Source organism: Petromyzon marinus, assembly GCF_048934315.1.
Source record: "Petromyzon marinus isolate PM22_M1 ecotype Great Lakes invasive population chromosome 68 unlocalized genomic scaffold, UKy_Petmar_22M1.pri1.0 chr68_unloc.1, whole genome shotgun sequence".
Taxonomy (NCBI): domain Eukaryota; kingdom Metazoa; phylum Chordata; class Hyperoartia; order Petromyzontiformes; family Petromyzontidae; genus Petromyzon; species Petromyzon marinus.
Genome location: NW_027422597.1, coordinates 5,457,254 through 5,479,715, shown reverse-complemented (window position 1 = coordinate 5,479,715; position 22,462 = coordinate 5,457,254).

The window sequence follows — 22,462 nt, the reverse complement described above, 5'->3', positions numbered from 1 at the left end:
ATAAATTAGGATCGGCTTCGTTGTCTCGGGTGTATTACCAATCTTGATAAAACAATTATTCTCGCTTTAACTTTTACTGATTATGTTTTAGTGTTATTATGTCCGGTCTCAGAATTCAGAGGTCGCCACAGGATACAGTTCTTATAATTAAGATAATTACGCATTAACTTAGGAAGGAACCACTCAGACTCTTCTGTGTTAAGAAACTTTAAAATCTAAAAACACTCTAATTTCCGAACACACTTAATGATCGAAATTGCAGTACTCCTGTATATGTCCTACTCATCGATCCATACAATTAACCCTCAATGGTTGCGTTGGTAAAACTGAGCAATAGAACAATAGGTTAACTCCTCACAGTAGCACGTCAATACACGACGATAGGAAAAGTCCATAAAAATGACGGAACCGTGCTCAAGAAACATGTGCCCAATGGCAAAAGTGGACATCAATGAATTAATTTGGAAGATTAAGCAATTAACAGAATGTCCCTAAACAATAGTGTATGTTCGGCTGTGTATTTTTGGCTAAGAGATGCTTATCAATTGGCTAATGGCACATCAATGAATTCGCGGGCAATATTCTGTGATCAAAATAAATATCTCAAAACAATAGTATTCATGTGCATTCATTATTGTTTAATTATTACAACAACGTAAAACACAAATGTCTTAAAAGTGGTGACAAAGACGAGGAGTGGAGATGTCTAGTTTGCAGAGGTTTGTGGCTCAATTTCAGTGACCAATCCAGTAAATACGGCGGATGTAAAAGTCATCTGAGCAATATAGATTTTTGTGGAGAAGCGACTTTTCCACCAATGAAAAGCTCAAAGAAGTGGCTTATTACGTGGAAATGTATATAAGCCAAATACTCTAAGCGCGTGATGTTGATGTGGAGGGAAAAAACGGAAGACCTGGAGAAAAATCCACGTGACCACGGAGACGGAGTGGAAACTCCAACTATACAGGTGTCATGGTCGGGATCGAACCCAAATCCTTCTGTATACAAGGCGAGGGAGCAACATTTCACAACTGCGGTGCCAATTAAGAGTGGACCTTGTGTATGTATACTCTTTGGTTCTTTCGGTAAAGTCATGTAGGTAGAAAAAGAAAACAAAATAAAAATAATTTCTCACGACGTTTCGATCGCAACACAAGCAATCGTCGTCAGGCGGAAAAAAATAATCCAGAGTGGAACTGCTGAACCAGTGAGAGAGCTGTTACAACAAGTGGTTATATTTCGATTTAAAGCTTTCGTGACTGCAAGGATTCATCTTCTTTGGTTCTTTCGGTAAAGTCACGTAGAATGAGAATAAAATAATAAATTGATAAAATAAAATAACACGCTTGTGTTGTGGCCGAAACGTCGTGATAATTTTATTGTGTTATTTTATTGTATCAATTTATTACTTTATTCTCATTCTACGAGACTTTGTCGAAAGACCAAAGAAGAAGTGGTTATATATGTGGTGATGGGCAAGCAAGCTGGGTCTGAGATGGAAAGCAATTCCATCCACGGACGCAAGCAAGTCAGTTGTGTTAATGGGGGAGATTTATTCTGCCTGAGGACGACCGTTTGTGTTGCGATCGAAACGTCATGATATATTATTTTTATTTTGTTTTATTTTTCTACCTACGTGACTTTACCGAAAGAACCAAGAGTATGGTTTCCTGCAGTCACGAAAGCTTCAAATCAAGATTGTGTATGTATGTTTAACTTCTTAGCCAACCATACTAATCGGAGGTGTAGGCCAACAAGATGGTCCAAGTGTTGGCACATTTCAGAAATTTCCCCAAATGACCTCATCAGCAGTGAGTGTTTGAACAGCGACCCTCAGCGAAATCCTAATGGGAGAGTTAAGCGATTGGCATGAAGTGCTATGAAATTGGGATTTCATTCCAGTGTATTATTTTCCTACTGCCAAAATTATTTCAGTACGATTTATTTACTTAATATGAAACAACTTTCCATGAATAATGAAAAAATAAAATAAGGTACATATAGTAATAAAAAATACATTTACAATTGTAAATGTTGTACATTTAGGCTCCTACATAGCCCGCAACATTTACAATTAATGACACATTGTAAATTGTTAATGTTGGATGATAAAGGTTGACAATGATGGTGAATGGTGAAACGTTTAAACTAAACTATTGCATTTGCTATGGAACACCTTCCAAGCTATTCGCTACTTTTCAGAAGCAAACTGTTGACTAATGATAGCTGAACGTTGAAGCTTATCACGTTGAAATTCATAGCAGCCAAATAATCTAAACGCAAATTTGTAAATGTGTAAGGGTAACGTGAACAGCAAGAGAAGGTAGTTTCAATGGGAATGAAGCAGCCTTAATCGATAGTGGTGGTGAGTTTAACGACACATTTATATTCAAGAGATCTAACCCAAAAACCTCTATTATGGAAAACATTGGTCACGAAAGCTGACATGTTAAACGGAATAAAAACAAACATTTGAATCGAGTGTAAAATAAGTGTGCCCATTGATTTAATGATTATCAAATTAAATTTGCAATGCAGAGGTTTCGTTGATCAAATCTAGCGTACATTAGTGTAAATGTTTTTTTCACCCAAACGAAATAATTACTGTACAGTCGTGCTTGTGATGTCACAGGGGATTTTCTAACCACGTGTCATGACAGGAAACCTGTAACAATGCGTCACGGCCGGAACTGATGACGTCACCACTGGGAGTGCTATAAGAACGCACGCTCGCACTTGGCACTCACACACGGACTTTGACAACACGAGCGGCAAGATGCTGATGCTACTGCTGCTGCTGTTGCAGTTCTGCATCAAATTTGTCCGGTTCCTCTTCTCCCTCTTCGTGGGCAACAGAAGCAAAGCTTCACATCTCATCCCCAAGCCACCATGCCCGAACCCTGGCACGGATTCACTGGCATGGACTTTGGTATTGCTCATGATTGGGTTGATGGTCATGACGGTTTTCATTCAGGTCATGAAGCGGCGTCATTGGAAACATGGTAAGATGATGATTCCTGTTTCACACTTTACAGCCTTGTCAACGTTTGAAGTGCACAACGCGACGCTTCGACAGCAGAACGAGAATCTGGGGCGGAAAAGAGCGAAGATGCACGAGGAAAACACGATGCTACGTGAAGGGATTGAGATGACTCGTCAGGAGTTTGTGGCGATGCACGCGGAGACGATGCTACAAGAGCGAGTGATGTGGCAACATGAGATGCTGCGTAAAGGAAATGAGAGGCTGCATTTGGAGAACGTGACGCTGCGTCGAAAGAAGGAGACGCTCCTTCAGGAGATTGAGACGCTTCGTCTCGCCACTGCCGCCGCCACCGCCATTACCAACGCCACCACCGCCAACACCGACACCAATGCCAAGGAAATCAGCACCACCGCCACTGCCACCAGCACCGCTATCAATGCCACCAACAGTACCCCCATGGCCAAGAAGAAAAATACCAAATTTTCTTGGTTCAAAAAACATTTTCATTAATTTATGATGGGGGCAATTTTGGGAATAATTTAGTTTAAAAATTACCCATTTAAAAAGTCACACACACTTACACACAAAAACATCGACAACCTTCAGCATAAAATACCCATACAGGTGCTTTGTTTTCGTGGGGCCGTGTGATGGTTGAGGCCCCACCACTGAGTGAAACTGTTCAGGTTCATCCGACTGGGCATTTGCTCTCATTACGAGACACAGAGAGATACGGATATAGACATGGAGACAGTCAAGGAGACACACACACGGACACGGAGATGAAGACAAAGGTCTCCCTATAGCCTTGTTGTATATATTGTTTAAAAAAATAATAATAATAATAAAAAAATACATTGTAAAATTGTCATTTTATCAAAATAAAATAGTTATTGAAGTATGCAAATGTATTCAAATTATATAAATTAGGATCGGCTTCGTTGTCTCGGGTGTATTACCAATCTTGATAAAACAATTATTCTCGCTTTAACTTTTACTGATTATGTTTTAGTGTTATTATGTCCGGTCTCAGAATTCAGAGGTCGCCACAGGATACAGTTCTTATAATTAAGATAATTACGCATTAACTTAGGAAGGAACCACTCAGACTCTTCTGTGTTAAGAAACTTTAAAATCTAAAAACACTCTAATTTCCGAACACACTTAATGATCGAAATTGCCACCACAGTACTCCTGTATATGTCCTACTCATCGATCCATACAATTAACCCTCAATGGTTGCGTTGTTAAAACTGAGCAATAGAACAATAGGTTAACTCCTCACAGTAGCACGTCAATACACGACGATAGGAAAAGTCCATAAAAATGACGGAACCGTGCTCAAGAAACATGTGCCCAATGGCAAAAGTGGACATCAATGAATTAATTTGGAAGATTAAGCAATTAACAGAATGTCCCTAAACAATAGTGTATGTTCGGCTGTGTATTTTTGGCTAAGAGATGCTTATCAATTGGCTAATGGCACATCAATGAATTCGCGGGCAATATTCTGTGATCAAAATAAATATCTCAAAACAATAGTATTCATGTGCATTCATTATTGTTTTATTATTACAACAACGTAAAACACAAATGTCGTAAAAGTGGTGACAAAGACGAGGAGTGGAGATGTCTAGTTTGCAGAGGTTTGTGGCTCAATTTCAGTGACCAATCCAGTAAATACGGCGGATGTAAAAGTCATCTGAGCAATATAGATTTTTGTGGAGAAGCGACTTTTCCACCAATGAAAAGCTCAAAGAAGTGGCTTATTACGTGGAAATGTATATAAGCCAAATACTCTAAACGCGTGATGTTGATGTGGAGGGAAAAAACGGAAGACCTGGAGAAAAATCCACGTGACCACGGAGACGGAGTGGAAACTCCAACTATACAGGTGTCATGGTCGGGATCGAACCCAAATCCTTCTGCATACAAGGCGAGGGAGCAACATTTCACAACTGCGGTGCCAATTAAGAGTGGACCTTGTGTATGTATACTCTTTGGTTCTTTCGGTAAAGTCACGTAGGTAGAAAAAGAAAACAAAATAAAAATAATTTCTCACGACGTTTCGATCGCAACACAAGCAATCGTCGTCACGCGGAAAAAAATAATCCAGAGTGGAACTGCTGAACCAGTGAGAGAGCTGTTACAACAAGTGGTTATATTTCGATTTAAAGCTTTCATGACTGCAAGGATTCATCTTCTTTGGTTATTTCGGTAAAGTCACGTAGAATGAGAATAAAATAATAAATTGATAAAATAAAATAACACGCTTGTGTTGTGGCCGAAACGTCGTGAGAATTTTATTGTGTTATTTTATTGTATCAATTTATTACTTTATTCTCATTCTACGTGACTTTGTCGAAAGACCAAAGAAGAAGTGGTTATATATGTGGCGATGGGCAAGCAAGCTGGGTCTGAGATGGAAAGCAATTCCATCCACGGACGCAAGCAAGTCAGTTGTGTTAATGGGGGAGATTTATTCTGCCTGAGGACGACCGTTTGTGTTGCGATCGAAACGTCGTGATATATTATTTTTATTTTGTTTTATTTTTCTACCTACGTGACTTTACCGAAAGAACCAAGAGTATGGTTTCCTGCAGTCACGAAAGCTTCAAATCAAGATTGTGTATGTATGTTTAACTTCTTAGCAAACCATACTAATCGGAGGTGTAGGCCAACAAGATGGTCCAAGTGTTGGCACATTTCAGAAATTTCCCCAAATGACCTCATCATCAGTGAGTGTTTGAACAGCGACCCTCAGCGAAATCCTAATGGGAGGGTTAAGCGATTGGCATGAAGTGCTATGAAATTGGGATTTCATTCCAGTGTATTATTTTCCTACTGCCAAAATTATTTCAGTACGATTTATTTACTTAATATGAAACAACTTTCCATGAATAATGAAAAAATAAAATAAGGTACATATAGTAATAAAAAATACATTTACAATTGTAAATGTTGTACATTTAGGCTCCTACATAGCCCGCAACATTTACAATTAATGACACATTGTAAATTGTTAATGTTTAATGATAAAGGTTGACAATGATGGTGAATGGTGAAACGTTTAAACTAAACTATTGCATTTGCTATGGAACACCTTCCAAGCTATTCGCTACTTTTCAGATGCAAACTGTTGACTAATGATAGCTGAACGTAGAAGGTTATCACGTTCAAATTCATAGCAGCCAAATAATCTAAACGCAAATTTGTAAATGTGTAAGGGTAACGTGAACAGCAAGAGAAGGTAGTTTCAATGGGAATGAAGCAGCCTTAATCGATAGTGGTGGTGAGTTTAACGACACATTTATATTCAAGAAATCTAACCCAAAAACCTCTATTATGGAAAACATTGGTCACGAAAGCTGACATGTTAAACGGAATAAAAACAAACATTTGAATCGAGTGTAAAATAAGTGTGCCCATTGATTTAATGATTATCAAATTAAATTTGCAATGCAGAGGTTTCGTTGATCAAATCTAGCGTACATTAGTGTAAATGTTTTTTTCACCCAAACGAAATAATTACTGTGCAGTCGTGCTTGTGATGTCACAGGGGATTTTCTAACCACGTGTCATGACAGGAAACCTGTAACAATGCGTCACGGCCGGAACTGATGACGTCACCACTGGGAGTGCTATAAGAACGCACGCTCGCACTTGGCACTCACACACGGACTTTGACAACACGAGCGGCAAGATGCTGATGCTACTGCTGCTGCTGTTGCAGTTCTGCATCAAATTTGTCCGGTTCCTCTTCTCCCTCTTCGTGGGCAACAGAAGCAAAGCTTCACATCTCATCCCCAAGCCACCATGCCCGAACCCTGGCACGGATTCACTGGCATGGACTTTGGTATTGCTCATGATTGGGTTGATGGTCATGACGGTTTTCATTCAGGTCATGAAGCGGCGTCATTGGAAACATGGTAAGATGATGATTCCTGTTTCACACTTTACAGCCTTGTCAACGTTTGAAGTGCACAACGCGACGCTTCGACAGCAGAACGAGAATCTGGGGCGGAAAAGAGCGAAGATGCACGAGGAAAACACGATGCTACGTGAAGGGATTGAGATGACTCGTCAGGAGTTTGTGGCGATGCACGCGGAGACGATGCTACAAGAGCGAGTGATGTGGCAACATGAGATGCTGCGTAAAGGAAATGAGAGGCTGCATTTGGAGAACGTGACGCTGCGTCGAAAGAAGGAGACGCTCCTTCAGGAGATTGAGACGCTTCGTCTCGCCACTGCCGCCGCCACCGCCATTACCAACGCCACCACCGCCAACACCGACATCAATGCCAAGGAAATCAGCACCACCGCCACTGCCACCAGCACCGCTATCAATGCCACCAAGAGTACCCCCATGGCCAAGAAGAAAAATACCTAATTTTCTTGGTTCAAAAAACATTTTCATTAATTTATGATGGGGGCAATTTTGGGAATAATTTAGTTTAAAAATTACCCATTTAAAAAGTCACACACACTTACACACAAAAACATCGACAACCTTCAGCATAAAATACCCATACAGGTGCTTTGTTTTCGTGGGGCCGTGTGATGGTTGAGGCCCCACCACTGAGTGAAACTGTTCAGGTTCATCCGGCTGGGCATTTGCTCTCATTACGAGACACAGAGAGATACGGATATAGACATGGAGACAGTCAAGGAGACACACACACGGACACGGAGATGAAGACAAAGGTCTCCCTATAGCCTTGTTGTATATATTGTTTAAAAAAATTATAATAATAAAATACATTGTAAAATTGTCATTTTATCAAAATAAAATAGTTATTGAAGTATGCAAATGTATTCAAATTATATAAATTAGGATCGGCTTCGTTGTCTCGGGTGTATTACCAATCTTGATAAAACAATTATTCTCGCTTTAACTTTTACTGATTATGTTTTAGTGTTATTATGTCCGGTCTCAGAATTCAGAGGTCGCCACAGGATACAGTTCTTGTAATTAAGATAATTACGCATTAACTTAGGAAGGAACCACTCAGACTCTTCTGTGTTAAAAAACTTTAATATCTAAAAACACTCTAATTTCCGAACACACTTAATGATCGAAATTGCCACCACAGTACTCCTGTATATGTCCTACTCATCGATCCATACAATTAACCCTCAATGGTTGCGTTGTTAAAACTGAGCAATAGAACAATAGGTTAACTCCTCACAGTAGCACGTCAATACACGACGATAGGAAAAGTCCATAAAAATGACGGAACCGTGCTCAAGAAACATGTGCCCAATGGCAAAAGTGGACATCAATGAATTAATTTGGAAGATTAAGCAATTAACAGAATGTCCCTAAACAATAGTGTATGTTCAGCTGTGTATTTTTGGCTAAGAGATGCTTATCAATTGGCTAATGGCACATCAATGAATTCGCGGGCAATATTCTGTGATCAAAATAAATATCTCAAAACAATAGTATTCATGTGCATTCATTATTGTTTTATTATTACAACAACGTAAAACACAAATGTCTTAAAAGTGGTGACAAAGACGAGGAGTGGAGATGTCTAGTTTGCAGAGGTTTGTGGCTCAATTTCAGTGACCAATCCAGTAAATACGGCGGATGTAAAAGTCATCTGAGCAATATAGATTTTGTGGAGAAGCGACTTTTCCACCAATGAAAAGCTCAAAGAAGTGGCTTATTACGTGGAAATGTACATAAGCCAAATACTCTAAACGCGTGATGTTGATGTGGAGGGAAAAAACGGAAGACCTGGAGAAAAATCCACGTGACCACGGAGACGGAGTGGAAACTCCAACTATACAGGTGTCATGGTCGGGATCGAACCCAAATCCGTCTGCATACAAGGCGAGGGAGCAACATTTCACAACTGCGGTGCCAATTAAGAGTGGACCTTGTGTATGTATACTCTTTGGTTCTTTCGGTAAAGTCACGTAGGTAGAAAAAGAAAACAAAATAAAAATAATTTCTCACGACGTTTCGATCGCAACACAAGCAATCGTCGTCAGGCGGAAAAAAATAATCCAGAGTGGAACTGCTGAACCAGCGAGAGAGCTGTTACAACAAGTGGTTATATTTCGATTTAAAGCTTTCGTGACTGCAAGGATTCATCTTCTTTGGTTCTTTCTGTAAAGTCACGTAGAATGAGAATAAAATAATAAATTGATAAAATAAAATAACACGCTTGTGTTGTGGCCGAAACGTCGTGAGAATTTTATTGTGTTATTTTATTGTATCAATTTATTACTTTATTCTCATTCTACGTGACTTTGTCGAAAGACCAAAGAAGAAGTGGTTATATATGTGGCGATGGGCAAGCAAGCTGGGTCTGAGATGGAAAGCAATTCCATCCACGGACGCAAGCAAGTCAGTTGTGTTAATGGGGGAGATTTATTCTGCCTGAGGACGACCGTTTGTGTTGCGATCGAAACGTCGTGATATATTATTTTTATTTTGTTTTATTTTTCTACCTACGTGACTTTACCGAAAGAACCAAGAGTATGGTTTCCTGCAGTCACGAAAGCTTCAAATCAAGATTGTGTATGTATGTTTAACTTCTTAGCCAACCATACTAATCGGAGGTGTAGGCCAACAAGATGGTCCAAGTGTTGGCACATTTCAGAAATTTCCCCAAATGACCTCATCAGCAGTGAGTGTTTGAACAGCGACCCTCAGCGAAATCCTAATGGGAGGGTTAAGCGATTGGCATGAAGTGCTATGAAATTGGGATTTCATTCCAGTGTATTATTTTCCTACTGCCAAAATTATTTCAGTACGATTTATTTACTTAATATGAAACAACTTTCCATGAATAATGAAAAAATAAAATAAGGTACATATAGTAATAAAAAATACATTTACAATTGTAAATGTTGTACATTTAAGCTCCTACATAGCCCGCAACATTTACAATTAATGACACATTGTAAATTGGTAATGTTGGATGATAAAGGTTGACAATGATGGTGAATGGTGAAACGTTTAAACTAAACTATTGCATTTGCTATGGAACACCTTCCAAGCTATTCGCTACTTTTCAGAAGCAAACTGTTGACTAATGATAGCTGAACGTAGAAGGTTATCACGTTGAAATTCATAGCAGCCAAATAATCTAAACGCAAATTTGTAAATGTGTAAGGGTAACGTGAACAGCAAGAGAAAGTAGTTTCAATGGGAATGGAGCAGCCTTAATCGATAGTGGTGGTGAGTTTAACGACACATTTATATTCAAGAGATCTAACCCAAAAACCTCTATTATGGAAAACATTGGTCACGAAAGCCAACATGTTAAACGGAATAAAAACAAACATTTGAATCGAGTGTAAAATAAGTGTGCCCATTGATTTAATGATTATCAAATTAAATTTGCAATGCAGAGGTTTCGTTGATCAAATCTAGCGTACATTAGTGTAAATGTTTTTTTCACCCAAACGAAATAATTACTGTGCAGTCGTGCTTGTGATGTCACAGGGGATTTTCTAACCACGTGTCATGACAGGAAACCTGTAACAATGCGTCACGGCCGGAACTGATGACGTCACCACTGGGAGTGCTATACGAACGCACGCTCGCACTTGGCACTCACACACGGACTTTGACAACACGAGCGGCAAGATGCTGATGCTACTGCTGTTGCAGTTCTGCATCAAATTTGTCCGGTTCCTCTTCTCCCTCTTCGTGGGCAACAGAAGCAAAGCTTCACATCTCATCCCCAAGCCACCATGCCCGAACCCTGGCACGGATTCACTGGCATGGACTTTGGTATTGCTCATGATTGGGTTGATGGTCATGACGGTTTTCATTCAGGTCATGAAGCGGCGTCATTGGAAACATGGTAAGATGATGATTCCTGTTTCACACTTTACAGCCTTGTCAACGTTTGAAGTGCACAACGCGACGCTTCGACAGCAGAACGAGAATCTGGGGCGGAAAAGAGCGAAGATGCACGAGGAAAACACGATGCTACGTGAAGGGATTGAGATGACTCGTCAGGAGTTTGTGGCGATGCACGCGGAGACGATGCTACAAGAGCGAGTGATGTGGCAACATGAGATGCTGCGTAAAGGAAATGAGAGGCTGCATTTGGAGAACGTGACGCTGCGTCGAAAGAAGGAGACGCTCCTTCAGGAGATTGAGACGCTTCGTCTCGCCACTGCCGCCGCCACCGCCATTACCAACGCCACCACCGCCAACACCGACACCAATGCCAAGGAAATCAGCACCACCGCCACTGCCACCAGCACCGCTATCAATGCCACCAACAGTACCCCCATGGCCAAGAAGAAAAATACCAAATTTTCTTGGTTCAAAAAACATTTTCATTAATTTATGATGGGGGCAATTTTGGGAATAATTTAGTTTAAAAATTACCCATTTAAAAAGTCACACACACTTACACACAAAAACATCGACAACCTTCAGCATAAAATACCCATACAGGTGCTTTGTTTTCGTGGGGCCGTGTGATGGTTGAGGCCCCACCACTGAGTGAAACTGTTCAGGTTCATCCGGCTGGGCATTTGCTCTCATTACGAGACACAGAGAGATACGGATATAGACATGGAGACAGTCAAGGAGACACACACACGGACACGGAGATGAAGACAAAGGTCTCCCTATAGCCTTGTTGTATATATTGTTTAAAAAAATAATAATAATAAAATACATTGTAAAATTGTCATTTTATCAAAATAAAATAGTTATTGAAGTATGCAAATGTATTCAAATTATATAAATTAGGATCAGCTTCGTTGTCTCGGGTGTATTACCAATCTTGATAAAACAAATATTCTCGCTTTAACTTTTACTGATTATGTTTTAGTGTTATTATGTCCGGTCTCAGAATTCAGAGGTCGCCACAGGATACAGTTCTTGTAATTAAGATAATTACGCATTAACTTAGGAAGGAACCACTCAGACTCTTCTGTGTTAAAAAACTTTAATATCTAAAAACACTCTAATTTCCGAACACACTTAATGATCGAAATTGCCACCACAGTACTCCTGTATATGTCCTACTCATCGATCCATACAATTAACCCTCAATGGTTGCGTTGTTAAAACTGAGCAATAGAACAATAGGTTAACTCCTCACAGTAGCACGTCAATACACGACGATAGGAAAAGTCCATAAAAATGACGGAACCGTGCTCAAGAAACATGTGCCCAATGGCAAAAGTGGACATCAATGAATTAATTTGGAAGATTAAGCAATTAACAGAATGTCCCTAAACAATAGTGTATGTTCAGCTGTGTATTTTTGGCTAAGAGATGCTTATCAATTGGCTAATGGCACATCAATGAATTCGCGGGCAATATTCTGTGATCAAAATAAATATCTCAAAACAATAGTATTCATGTGCATTCATTATTGTTTTATTATTACAACAACGTAAAACACAAATGTCTTAAAAGTGGTGACAAAGACGAGGAGTGGAGATGTCTAGTTTGCAGAGGTTTGTGGCTCAATTTCAGTGACCAATCCAGTAAATACGGCGGATGTAAAAGTCATCTGAGCAATATAGATTTTGTGGAGAAGCGACTTTTCCACCAATGAAAAGCTCAAAGAAGTGGCTTATTACGTGGAAATGTACATAAGCCAAATACTCTAAACGCGTGATGTTGATGTGGAGGGAAAAAACGGAAGACCTGGAGAAAAATCCACGTGACCACGGAGACGGAGTGGAAACTCCAACTATACAGGTGTCATGGTCGGGATCGAACCCAAATCCGTCTGCATACAAGGCGAGGGAGCAACATTTCACAACTGCGGTGCCAATTAAGAGTGGACCTTGTGTATGTATACTCTTTGGTTCTTTCGGTAAAGTCACGTAGGTAGAAAAAGAAAACAAAATAAAAATAATTTCTCACGACGTTTCGATCGCAACACAAGCAATCGTCGTCAGGCGGAAAAAAATAATCCAGAGTGGAACTGCTGAACCAGCGAGAGAGCTGTTACAACAAGTGGTTATATTTCGATTTAAAGCTTTCGTGACTGCAAGGATTCATCTTCTTTGGTTCTTTCTGTAAAGTCACGTAGAATGAGAATAAAATAATAAATTGATAAAATAAAATAACACGCTTGTGTTGTGGCCGAAACGTCGTGAGAATTTTATTGTGTTATTTTATTGTATCAATTTATTACTTTATTCTCATTCTACGTGACTTTGTCGAAAGACCAAAGAAGAAGTGGTTATATATGTGGCGATGGGCAAGCAAGCTGGGTCTGAGATGGAAAGCAATTCCATCCACGGACGCAAGCAAGTCAGTTGTGTTAATGGGGGAGATTTATTCTGCCTGAGGACGACCGTTTGTGTTGCGATCGAAACGTCGTGATATATTATTTTTATTTTGTTTTATTTTTCTACCTACGTGACTTTACCGAAAGAACCAAGAGTATGGTTTCCTGCAGTCACGAAAGCTTCAAATCAAGATTGTGTATGTATGTTTAACTTCTTAGCCAACCATACTAATCGGAGGTGTAGGCCAACAAGATGGTCCAAGTGTTGGCACATTTCAGAAATTTCCCCAAATGACCTCATCAGCAGTGAGTGTTTGAACAGCGACCCTCAGCGAAATCCTAATGGGAGGGTTAAGCGATTGGCATGAAGTGCTATGAAATTGGGATTTCATTCCAGTGTATTATTTTCCTACTGCCAAAATTATTTCAGTACGATTTATTTACTTAATATGAAACAACTTTCCATGAATAATGAAAAAATAAAATAAGGTACATATAGTAATAAAAAATACATTTACAATTGTAAATGTTGTACATTTAAGCTCCTACATAGCCCGCAACATTTACAATTAATGACACATTGTAAATTGGTAATGTTGGATGATAAAGGTTGACAATGATGGTGAATGGTGAAACGTTTAAACTAAACTATTGCATTTGCTATGGAACACCTTCCAAGCTATTCGCTACTTTTCAGAAGCAAACTGTTGACTAATGATAGCTGAACGTAGAAGGTTATCACGTTGAAATTCATAGCAGCCAAATAATCTAAACGCAAATTTGTAAATGTGTAAGGGTAACGTGAACAGCAAGAGAAAGTAGTTTCAATGGGAATGGAGCAGCCTTAATCGATAGTGGTGGTGAGTTTAACGACACATTTATATTCAAGAGATCTAACCCAAAAACCTCTATTATGGAAAACATTGGTCACGAAAGCCAACATGTTAAACGGAATAAAAACAAACATTTGAATCGAGTGTAAAATAAGTGTGCCCATTGATTTAATGATTATCAAATTAAATTTGCAATGCAGAGGTTTCGTTGATCAAATCTAGCGTACATTAGTGTAAATGTTTTTTTCACCCAAACGAAATAATTACTGTGCAGTCGTGCTTGTGATGTCACAGGGGATTTTCTAACCACGTGTCATGACAGGAAACCTGTAACAATGCGTCACGGCCGGAACTGATGACGTCACCACTGGGAGTGCTATACGAACGCACGCTCGCACTTGGCACTCACACACGGACTTTGACAACACGAGCGGCAAGATGCTGATGCTACTGCTGTTGCAGTTCTGCATCAAATTTGTCCGGTTCCTCTTCTCCCTCTTCGTGGGCAACAGAAGCAAAGCTTCACATCTCATCCCCAAGCCACCATGCCCGAACCCTGGCACGGATTCACTGGCATGGACTTTGGTATTGCTCATGATTGGGTTGATGGTCATGACGGTTTTCATTCAGGTCATGAAGCGGCGTCATTGGAAACATGGTAAGATGATGATTCCTGTTTCACACTTTACAGCCTTGTCAACGTTTGAAGTGCACAACGCGACGCTTCGACAGCAGAACGAGAATCTGGGGCGGAAAAGAGCGAAGATGCACGAGGAAAACACGATGCTACGTGAAGGGATTGAGATGACTCGTCAGGAGTTTGTGGCGATGCACGCGGAGACGATGCTACAAGAGCGAGTGATGTGGCAACATGAGATGCTGCGTAAAGGAAATGAGAGGCTGCATTTGGAGAACGTGACGCTGCGTCGAAAGAAGGAGACGCTCCTTCAGGAGATTGAGACGCTTCGTCTCGCCACTGCCGCCGCCACCGCCATTACCAACGCCACCACCGCCAACACCGACACCAATGCCAAGGAAATCAGCACCACCGCCACTGCCACCAGCACCGCTATCAATGCCACCAACAGTACCCCCATGGCCAAGAAGAAAAATACCAAATTTTCTTGGTTCAAAAAACATTTTCATTAATTTATGATGGGGGCAATTTTGGGAATAATTTAGTTTAAAAATTACCCATTTAAAAAGTCACACACACTTACACACAAAAACATCGACAACCTTCAGCATAAAATACCCATACAGGTGCTTTGTTTTCGTGGGGCCGTGTGATGGTTGAGGCCCCACCACTGAGTGAAACTGTTCAGGTTCATCCGACTGGGCATTTGCTCTCATTACGAGACACAGAGAGATACGGATATAGACATGGAGACAGTCAAGGGGACACACACACGGACACGGAGATGAAGACAAAGGTCCCCCTATAGCCTTGTTGTATATATTGTTTTAAAAAAATAATAATAATAAAAAATACATTGTAAAATTGTCATTTTATCAAAAAAAAATAGTTATTGAAGTATGCAAATGTATTTAAAATTATATAAATTAGGATCAGCTTCGTTGTCTCGGGTGTATTACCAATCTTGATAAAACAAATATTCTCGCTTTAACTTTTACTGATTATGTTTTAGTGTTATTATGTCCGGTCTCAGAATTCAGAGGTCGCCACAGGATACAGTTCTTATAATTAAGATAATTACGCATTAACTTAGGAAGGAACCACTCAGACTCTTCTGTGTTAAGAAACTTTAATATCTAAAAACACTCTAATTTCCGAACACACTTAATGATCGAAATTGCCACCACAGTACTCCTGTATATGTCCTACTCATCGATCCATACAATTAACCCTCAATGGTTGCGTTGTTAAAACTGAGCAATAGAACAATAGGTTAACTCCTCACAGTAGCACGTCAATACACGACGATAGGAAAAGTCCATAAAAATGACGGAACCGTGCTCAAGAAACATGTGCCCAATGGCAAAAGTGGACATCAATGAATTAATTTGGAAGATTAAGCAATTAACAGAATGTCCCTAAACAATAGTGTATGTTCGGCTGTGTATTTTTGGCTAAGAGATGCTTATCAATTGGCTAATGGAACATCAATGAATTCGCGGGCAATATTCTGTGATCAAAATAAATATCTCAAAACAATAGTATTCATGTGAGTGTGTAGATTCATAACATAGATTATTATAAATTTTTAGTGTGTCATCAACGAAGCCATTGGTAAGGTTACGCAATAAAGAAAACGAATAACTAAAATACTTCGAAATGACCCTATTCATGCAACTCAAGGGACAGAACAATGTTTTCATGATCAGCTAATATTTAACACACCACCTTGAGATGGAAACCCTTTTAGAAACTTGGAACAATCATATTCGCACTGATATGCGTGAAGTGTGTGTGTGGGAGGGCAGTCACCACGAGTTCCAATAATTATAGCAGACGGTATGGTTTGAGTTGTCCACCTACTATTACTGCTAACTGTGGTTCTTACGAATCAGTGGCTTCCGCGGTTCAGCGTTCCTTGTACCGAAAATACCTCAAGTCCTCAGCAGGGGCGCCTGGTCGGCGTGTGTATGTGCATCGAACACACGGCGCTATTGGCTGCGGCGTCAGTCTCTCTCCACCACTAGGGTGGTTTTCTGAGTCTGCACGCTGCTCACACTGGCGCCCGTGCCTGTGCTGGCAGGGATGATGGATCCGACTCTGTCTGCATCGATGTGCGCGATGGTCCCATCACAAGATAGCGCTCAGAGATCGTCCGCTGGGCTGGAGCGCATCACTCCCCCCCCCCCACCCTTGGCACCAGACACTGTTGATACTTGAGCTTGACCTTTGCTGGAATGTGCTCGGGGCTTCCGAGTGAGCACGCTCATCGTTAGTTGTTAGCCGCTGCACTGCTGGTCCTGTGCGTAGCTGCTGGCTTTGCACGACCACCCTTGGTGAGCCCCCTCCTTCCTCCAGGAGGGGTCCTCCTTTGAGCTGCTCGTCGTTGCTCATCGTAGCTCCTCACTCATTTCTCCAAAACACATAAAATGTATTCGCACACCTCTTAGCTTCTCAAAACTCTTATAGCTTAGGAAAATTCAACTTCTCGCAGTCCTTCACTTTGCAAGGGACTCAGAACATCAGGATGAATGCAGAATAAAACTTTCGGCAATACTCCATCAGCGCCGAACTCAACACTTAGCAACACATTGCCCCTCCTCTGCCAGACTCGACACCTAACAATGGCATAGCCAGGATTTTCAGGTAGGGGGGGGCAACCCCCCCAACAATGAAAAATGATAGGAGTTGTTAGTAAGTAAGGACTTGTCCCTTGCCTTTTATTCGACGCGTGTGCGGCGATGGCGCAGCCATCGATCGAAGGTCGAATTCGAACCGCGTTGTGTGATCGGCATCGCGCTCGCTGAAGGTGAATGCCTTCAGGGAAGTCGTGGACTGTGTACGTAACTGCGCACAATTCTGTATGTCACTTATAACTGCTTTGCCGTTGCTTATTGCCAATTATGGACTCGGACTATTCTCCTATCATCTCATAGAGTCCCTGGCACTCAATAATATGCTACACAGTGGCAGTGGGGGTCGCAAAATACCGATGCCTTACCAATAAACCCCAATGATCCGATAGAAATTAGGGATTTCAATCGGATCATTGAGGGGGCACGTGCCACCCCACCATCCCCCCCTCCCACTGGCTCTGCCAGTGACACCCAAGGTTGATTTCGAGGACCATATCCAGAGCTTGGCGTTGCAAGACTGATTTGGGTAGTTTGGCTTCTCTATTCTATCCAAAATGTTTCGCCTCCATCTCGTCTTCTCACAAAGAACCGGATTGCCTTTTATTTCGCTCCTCGGCCTGTGATTGGTCAGTTTCCTCTTACGACGTAACTGTCCTTTTGATTGTGACCGTTTGTCTGGTGAACGTGTGTGTCTGTCTGTTTTAATTTATTAAAGTAATTTCCTAAGTGACATCAAGGCCTACCCCCCCTCTCTCCTTCCTTCAGTCATTTGATGGCCTGTGGTGGACACAGATGCTCTCAATTGTCCCTCCGTGTAGTTATTCCAGTTTTACAATTTTTTGCAGTAATTAACCGGGACCACAGCTCGGGGCAAAGTTCACGTGTTGGAGACTCGTTGAGCGGAGAACGTAGAATGTTGATGAAGTTTTCTTCAGGATAAACAACAACGCCGGTCCCTCTGGGGACACGGCCTATATTCTATGCAGCGTGGCTGGCTCCACTCTTGGCCACGACCACCTTCCAGAATCCTCGGGAAGAATCTGAATGTTCAGCACGTGACCACCCCTCGCCCTCACTTGGGCCCCTTTGTAGACTTTATTGGTCACGTGTACTCTCGGGTCAACCAGAGTGCCATGGCCTTTAGTAACCTCATTCCTATGGCCGGCACTCCCACACCCTGTACTGTAGGGCTGACACTACACGCCAAGCGTGGTGCTATCTAGCGCTATCAATCAGCACTCAACGGGCCCCTCTAGGGCCAGTACAACACCCACACCAATGTGGTGTCCGCGATGTCACTACATCAACCCCCCCCCCCCCCCCCCCCCACGTAGCACTCAGGCATCCCTCCTCAACAAATGAACCAAACCCCTTAGTGTGCCTCAGCAAATAAATACCACAACCCTTTCTATACAATATGTACACTACATACAGAAGAAACAGTAACTAACGATCAAAGAGGATGGAAGAACAGAACAACAATAGGCAAAAACAAAGGAAGAGAGAGAAAAGAACATAGAGAAAAAAAACGAAATGCAGTAACATGCAAAACCTCGGGACCCCCTCCAGCACCAGCATCTACCACCCTCACCATGTAACAACACCCGCAAGCACAATAAAGGCCAGGCCTGCCGAGTGTGACAACCAACTGATGGTGTGGGAGCGTGTTTGTATGATAATCACGAAAACCGAGAGTCTTTGATCGAGTCCTTGTGGCCAGGCTGCGAGGGGAGGTGGGCTTACTCTGCCTGGGGGTCCCTGAGGGAATTTGAAAATGTCCCATCGAAGTTAGAGTCCTGTGCAAGCGCTCTACCATTCCATACGTTTGTGGAAGGTATGGTGATGTACGTACTTTCTTTGTTCCCAATAAGTCACACACCTTCCGCAGCAATTTCGAAGAAAAAGTCTTACCCTGATCAGTCAGAAGATGCTCAGGGGCCCCCTTGTTCATCACATAGACATCGAGGAATGCCTCGGTGATGGCTGCCACTGACTGGTTGGGAAGCGGCCAGGCCATTGGCCAGTGTGAAAAATATTCGACGCCCACTAGTAAATACTTATTGCAACGAGGGAAATGGACCAAGGATATCAAGAGTGACCAGCTCATTCATGCGGGAGACCTGAATGGATTTCAACCGCGGACAACAGGGTTTAGCCGGGGGTTTCCGCTGAGTGCACTGCACACACCCCTTCAATAAATTAGCGACATCTTCAGCCATGCGATGCTAGAAGAAGTCGAGCTTAAGTGTGGCGAGTATCTTATGCACACCAAGGTGCAACAGTGGCTCGTGCACCGCCCAGATTACTTCACCCCGTACGGCAGTAGGCACGACAATGTTGTAACGGCGTAACCCTTCATCCCAATGCATGAGCAATCTGCCTCTGAGGTTGACAGAGGCTACATCCCGTCGATCCCCACCCCCATCCGCCTCCTTGACACGGCGTCGTAACTGGAACAGAGAAGCGCCCTCAAGCTGGAGGCGCCCCCACTCAGCATGGACCAAGCCAATGACAGCATCACGGGCCACATGACTCTCGACTTTCTCAGAGGTTTAAACCTCGGCCGACGCCCCAAGGGGAGGGGGCGAGTCCTTGGTAGGCGTCTTACAGTGCCCCGAGCCCAAGAAAAACGTGCACCTGTCGTTCGTGTGTCGGGTGCCTTTGCGATCAAAAACATTAAAGGAATATTTCGATTTAAAGCTTTCGTGACTGCAAGGATTCATCTTCTTTGGTTCTTTCGCTAAAGTCACATAGAATGAGAATAAAATAATAAATTGTTAAAATAAAATAACACAATAATATTCTTACGACGTTTCGGCCACAACACAAGCGACCTTCATGATGAAGAGAGAATATTATTGAGTTATTTTATTTTATCAATTTATTATTTTATTCTCATTCTACGTGACTTTACCGAAAGAACCAAAGAAGAAGGAGTAAAGAATAGTCCTGGAGGACTGCCAACCAACGTGAAAGTTGGCCAGACGGCTGCTCAATACGCAGTGCATACTGTAGCGCTGCATGGTCAGAGTGCACCTCAAAGCGTCTGACATAAAGATAGGGACAATACTGTTGCACAAATAAAAACAATAGACAAAAGTTCCCGGCCTGTGTGACAGAGTTCCGACATATCTCGGACCGCATCCGCGAACACAAAGCAGACTTGAAACACGGTAGGACGAACTCGTCTGCCGTGGCAGATCACTGTTATAATTCAGTGGGCTCACATGACATTGACTTCTCCAAGACGGAGGTTCTTTGCAAACCAACCGGCTACCATGAGAGATTCGTTCATGAGGCCATTCACATATACAAGCACAGAGACAATTTCAACCGAGAAGATGGTTTCAGGCTTAGTAACCACTGGAAAGATGTCTTAAATTATTTCTGTTCTTAATTAATTGTATTTTTACGATGACCTTCAGACCGCAGCTCTTTCGCTAGCATTGCCTCTTAATACCTCTCACACCACGGTTAATGGTATAGTTTTACAATATGGAGCATACTAGGGCCTCGCAGCTGTCTCTCTCCCCCTCCTCTGTTCCGACCATGGACGAACTCGTCCGTCTGAACGGGGCCCGTGGTGCTGAAATTTGAGGGTAAGAATCCACCCATTTTTTCGCCATATAGCATTGTCATATATAACGACTTATTGTTGGTAGCTTAGCTGATTGGAGAATATAGAGTTTATTGATAACATGAAGGTAATTTATATTTTAGTTTTTATTGGTTCACTATATAGTACTGTGAATAGCTCAGATGTGTAGTCATTTCTGTGACCAGTCACTAGCTAATCACTCAGTTGTTTCAATGCTGGATTCGCCTAGTTATTTCAATGCTAAATTCTCCTGTTTGATTTGTACTAAGGGCCTCGGTGAATGTGTATGCTCTGACTTTAACGTAGCTATTTCTGCAGCAGGTACAAGCTCTATTTCTGCAGCAGGTACAAGCTAATCACTCAGCTTTCTCAATGCTAAATTCTATGCTAATTCCATTGTCAAGATGTGTAGGCCTTAACTTAGCTATTTCAATGCTAAATTCTATGCTAATCCCTTTAACAATGGGTGCCTCTGCGGGTGTGTATGCTTTAACTTTTAACATAGCTATTTCTGTGACCAGTCACAAGCTAATCATTCAGCCATTTCAATGCTAAATTATATGCTAATTCCTTTGTCAAGGCGCTTTGTTCCTCTCACACAGCTTAAAGGCCGTGATCTGAACGTGGCTCTTTCACTCCAGCGCTGTCCTACCAGACAGTCTCGCCCCCCTTCACCTGATGAAGGCCGCTTGTGTTGTGGCCGAAACGTCGTGAGAATATTATTGTGTTATTTTATTTTATCAATTTATTATTTTATTATCATTCTACGTGACTTTACCGAAAGAACCAAAGAAGAGTACCGTTCATATTCTTAGTTTTTTCGGTAAAGTCACGTTGAAGAGAAACAACAAAATAACAAAATATATATATATTTTGTTGTTTCTCTTCAACGTGACTTTACCGAAAAAACTAAGAATATGAATATATATTTTGTTATTTTGTTGTTTCTCTTCAACGTGACTTTACCGAAAAAACTAAGAATATGAATTACTGCAGTCACGAAAGCTTTAAATCAAAATTTAAGAGTACCGTTGTTTGGCCGGAGACAGCACTCTGCTGACATACAGTGAGGGAAAAAAGTATTTGACCCGATGCTGATTTTGTACGTTTGACCACTGACAAAGAAATGATCAGTCTATAATTTTAATGGTAGGTTTGTTTGAACAGTGAGAGACAGAATAACAACAACAAAATCCAGAAAAAACGCATGTGAAAGATCTTATGAATTGATTTGCATTTTAATGAGGGAAATAAGTATTTGACCCTTCTGCAAAACATGACTTAGTACTTGGTGGCAAAACCCTTGTTGGCGATCACAGAGGTCAGACGTTTCTTGTAGTTGGCCACCAGGTTTGCATACATCTCAGGAGGGATTTTGTCCCACTCCTCTTTGCAGATCATCTCCAAGTCATTAAGGTTTCGAGGTTGACGTTTGGCAACTCGAACCTTCAGTTCCCTTCACAGATTTGGTCTGGAGACTGGCTAGGCCACTCCAGGACCTTAATATGCTTCTTCTTGAGCAACTCCTGTGTTGCCTTGGCCG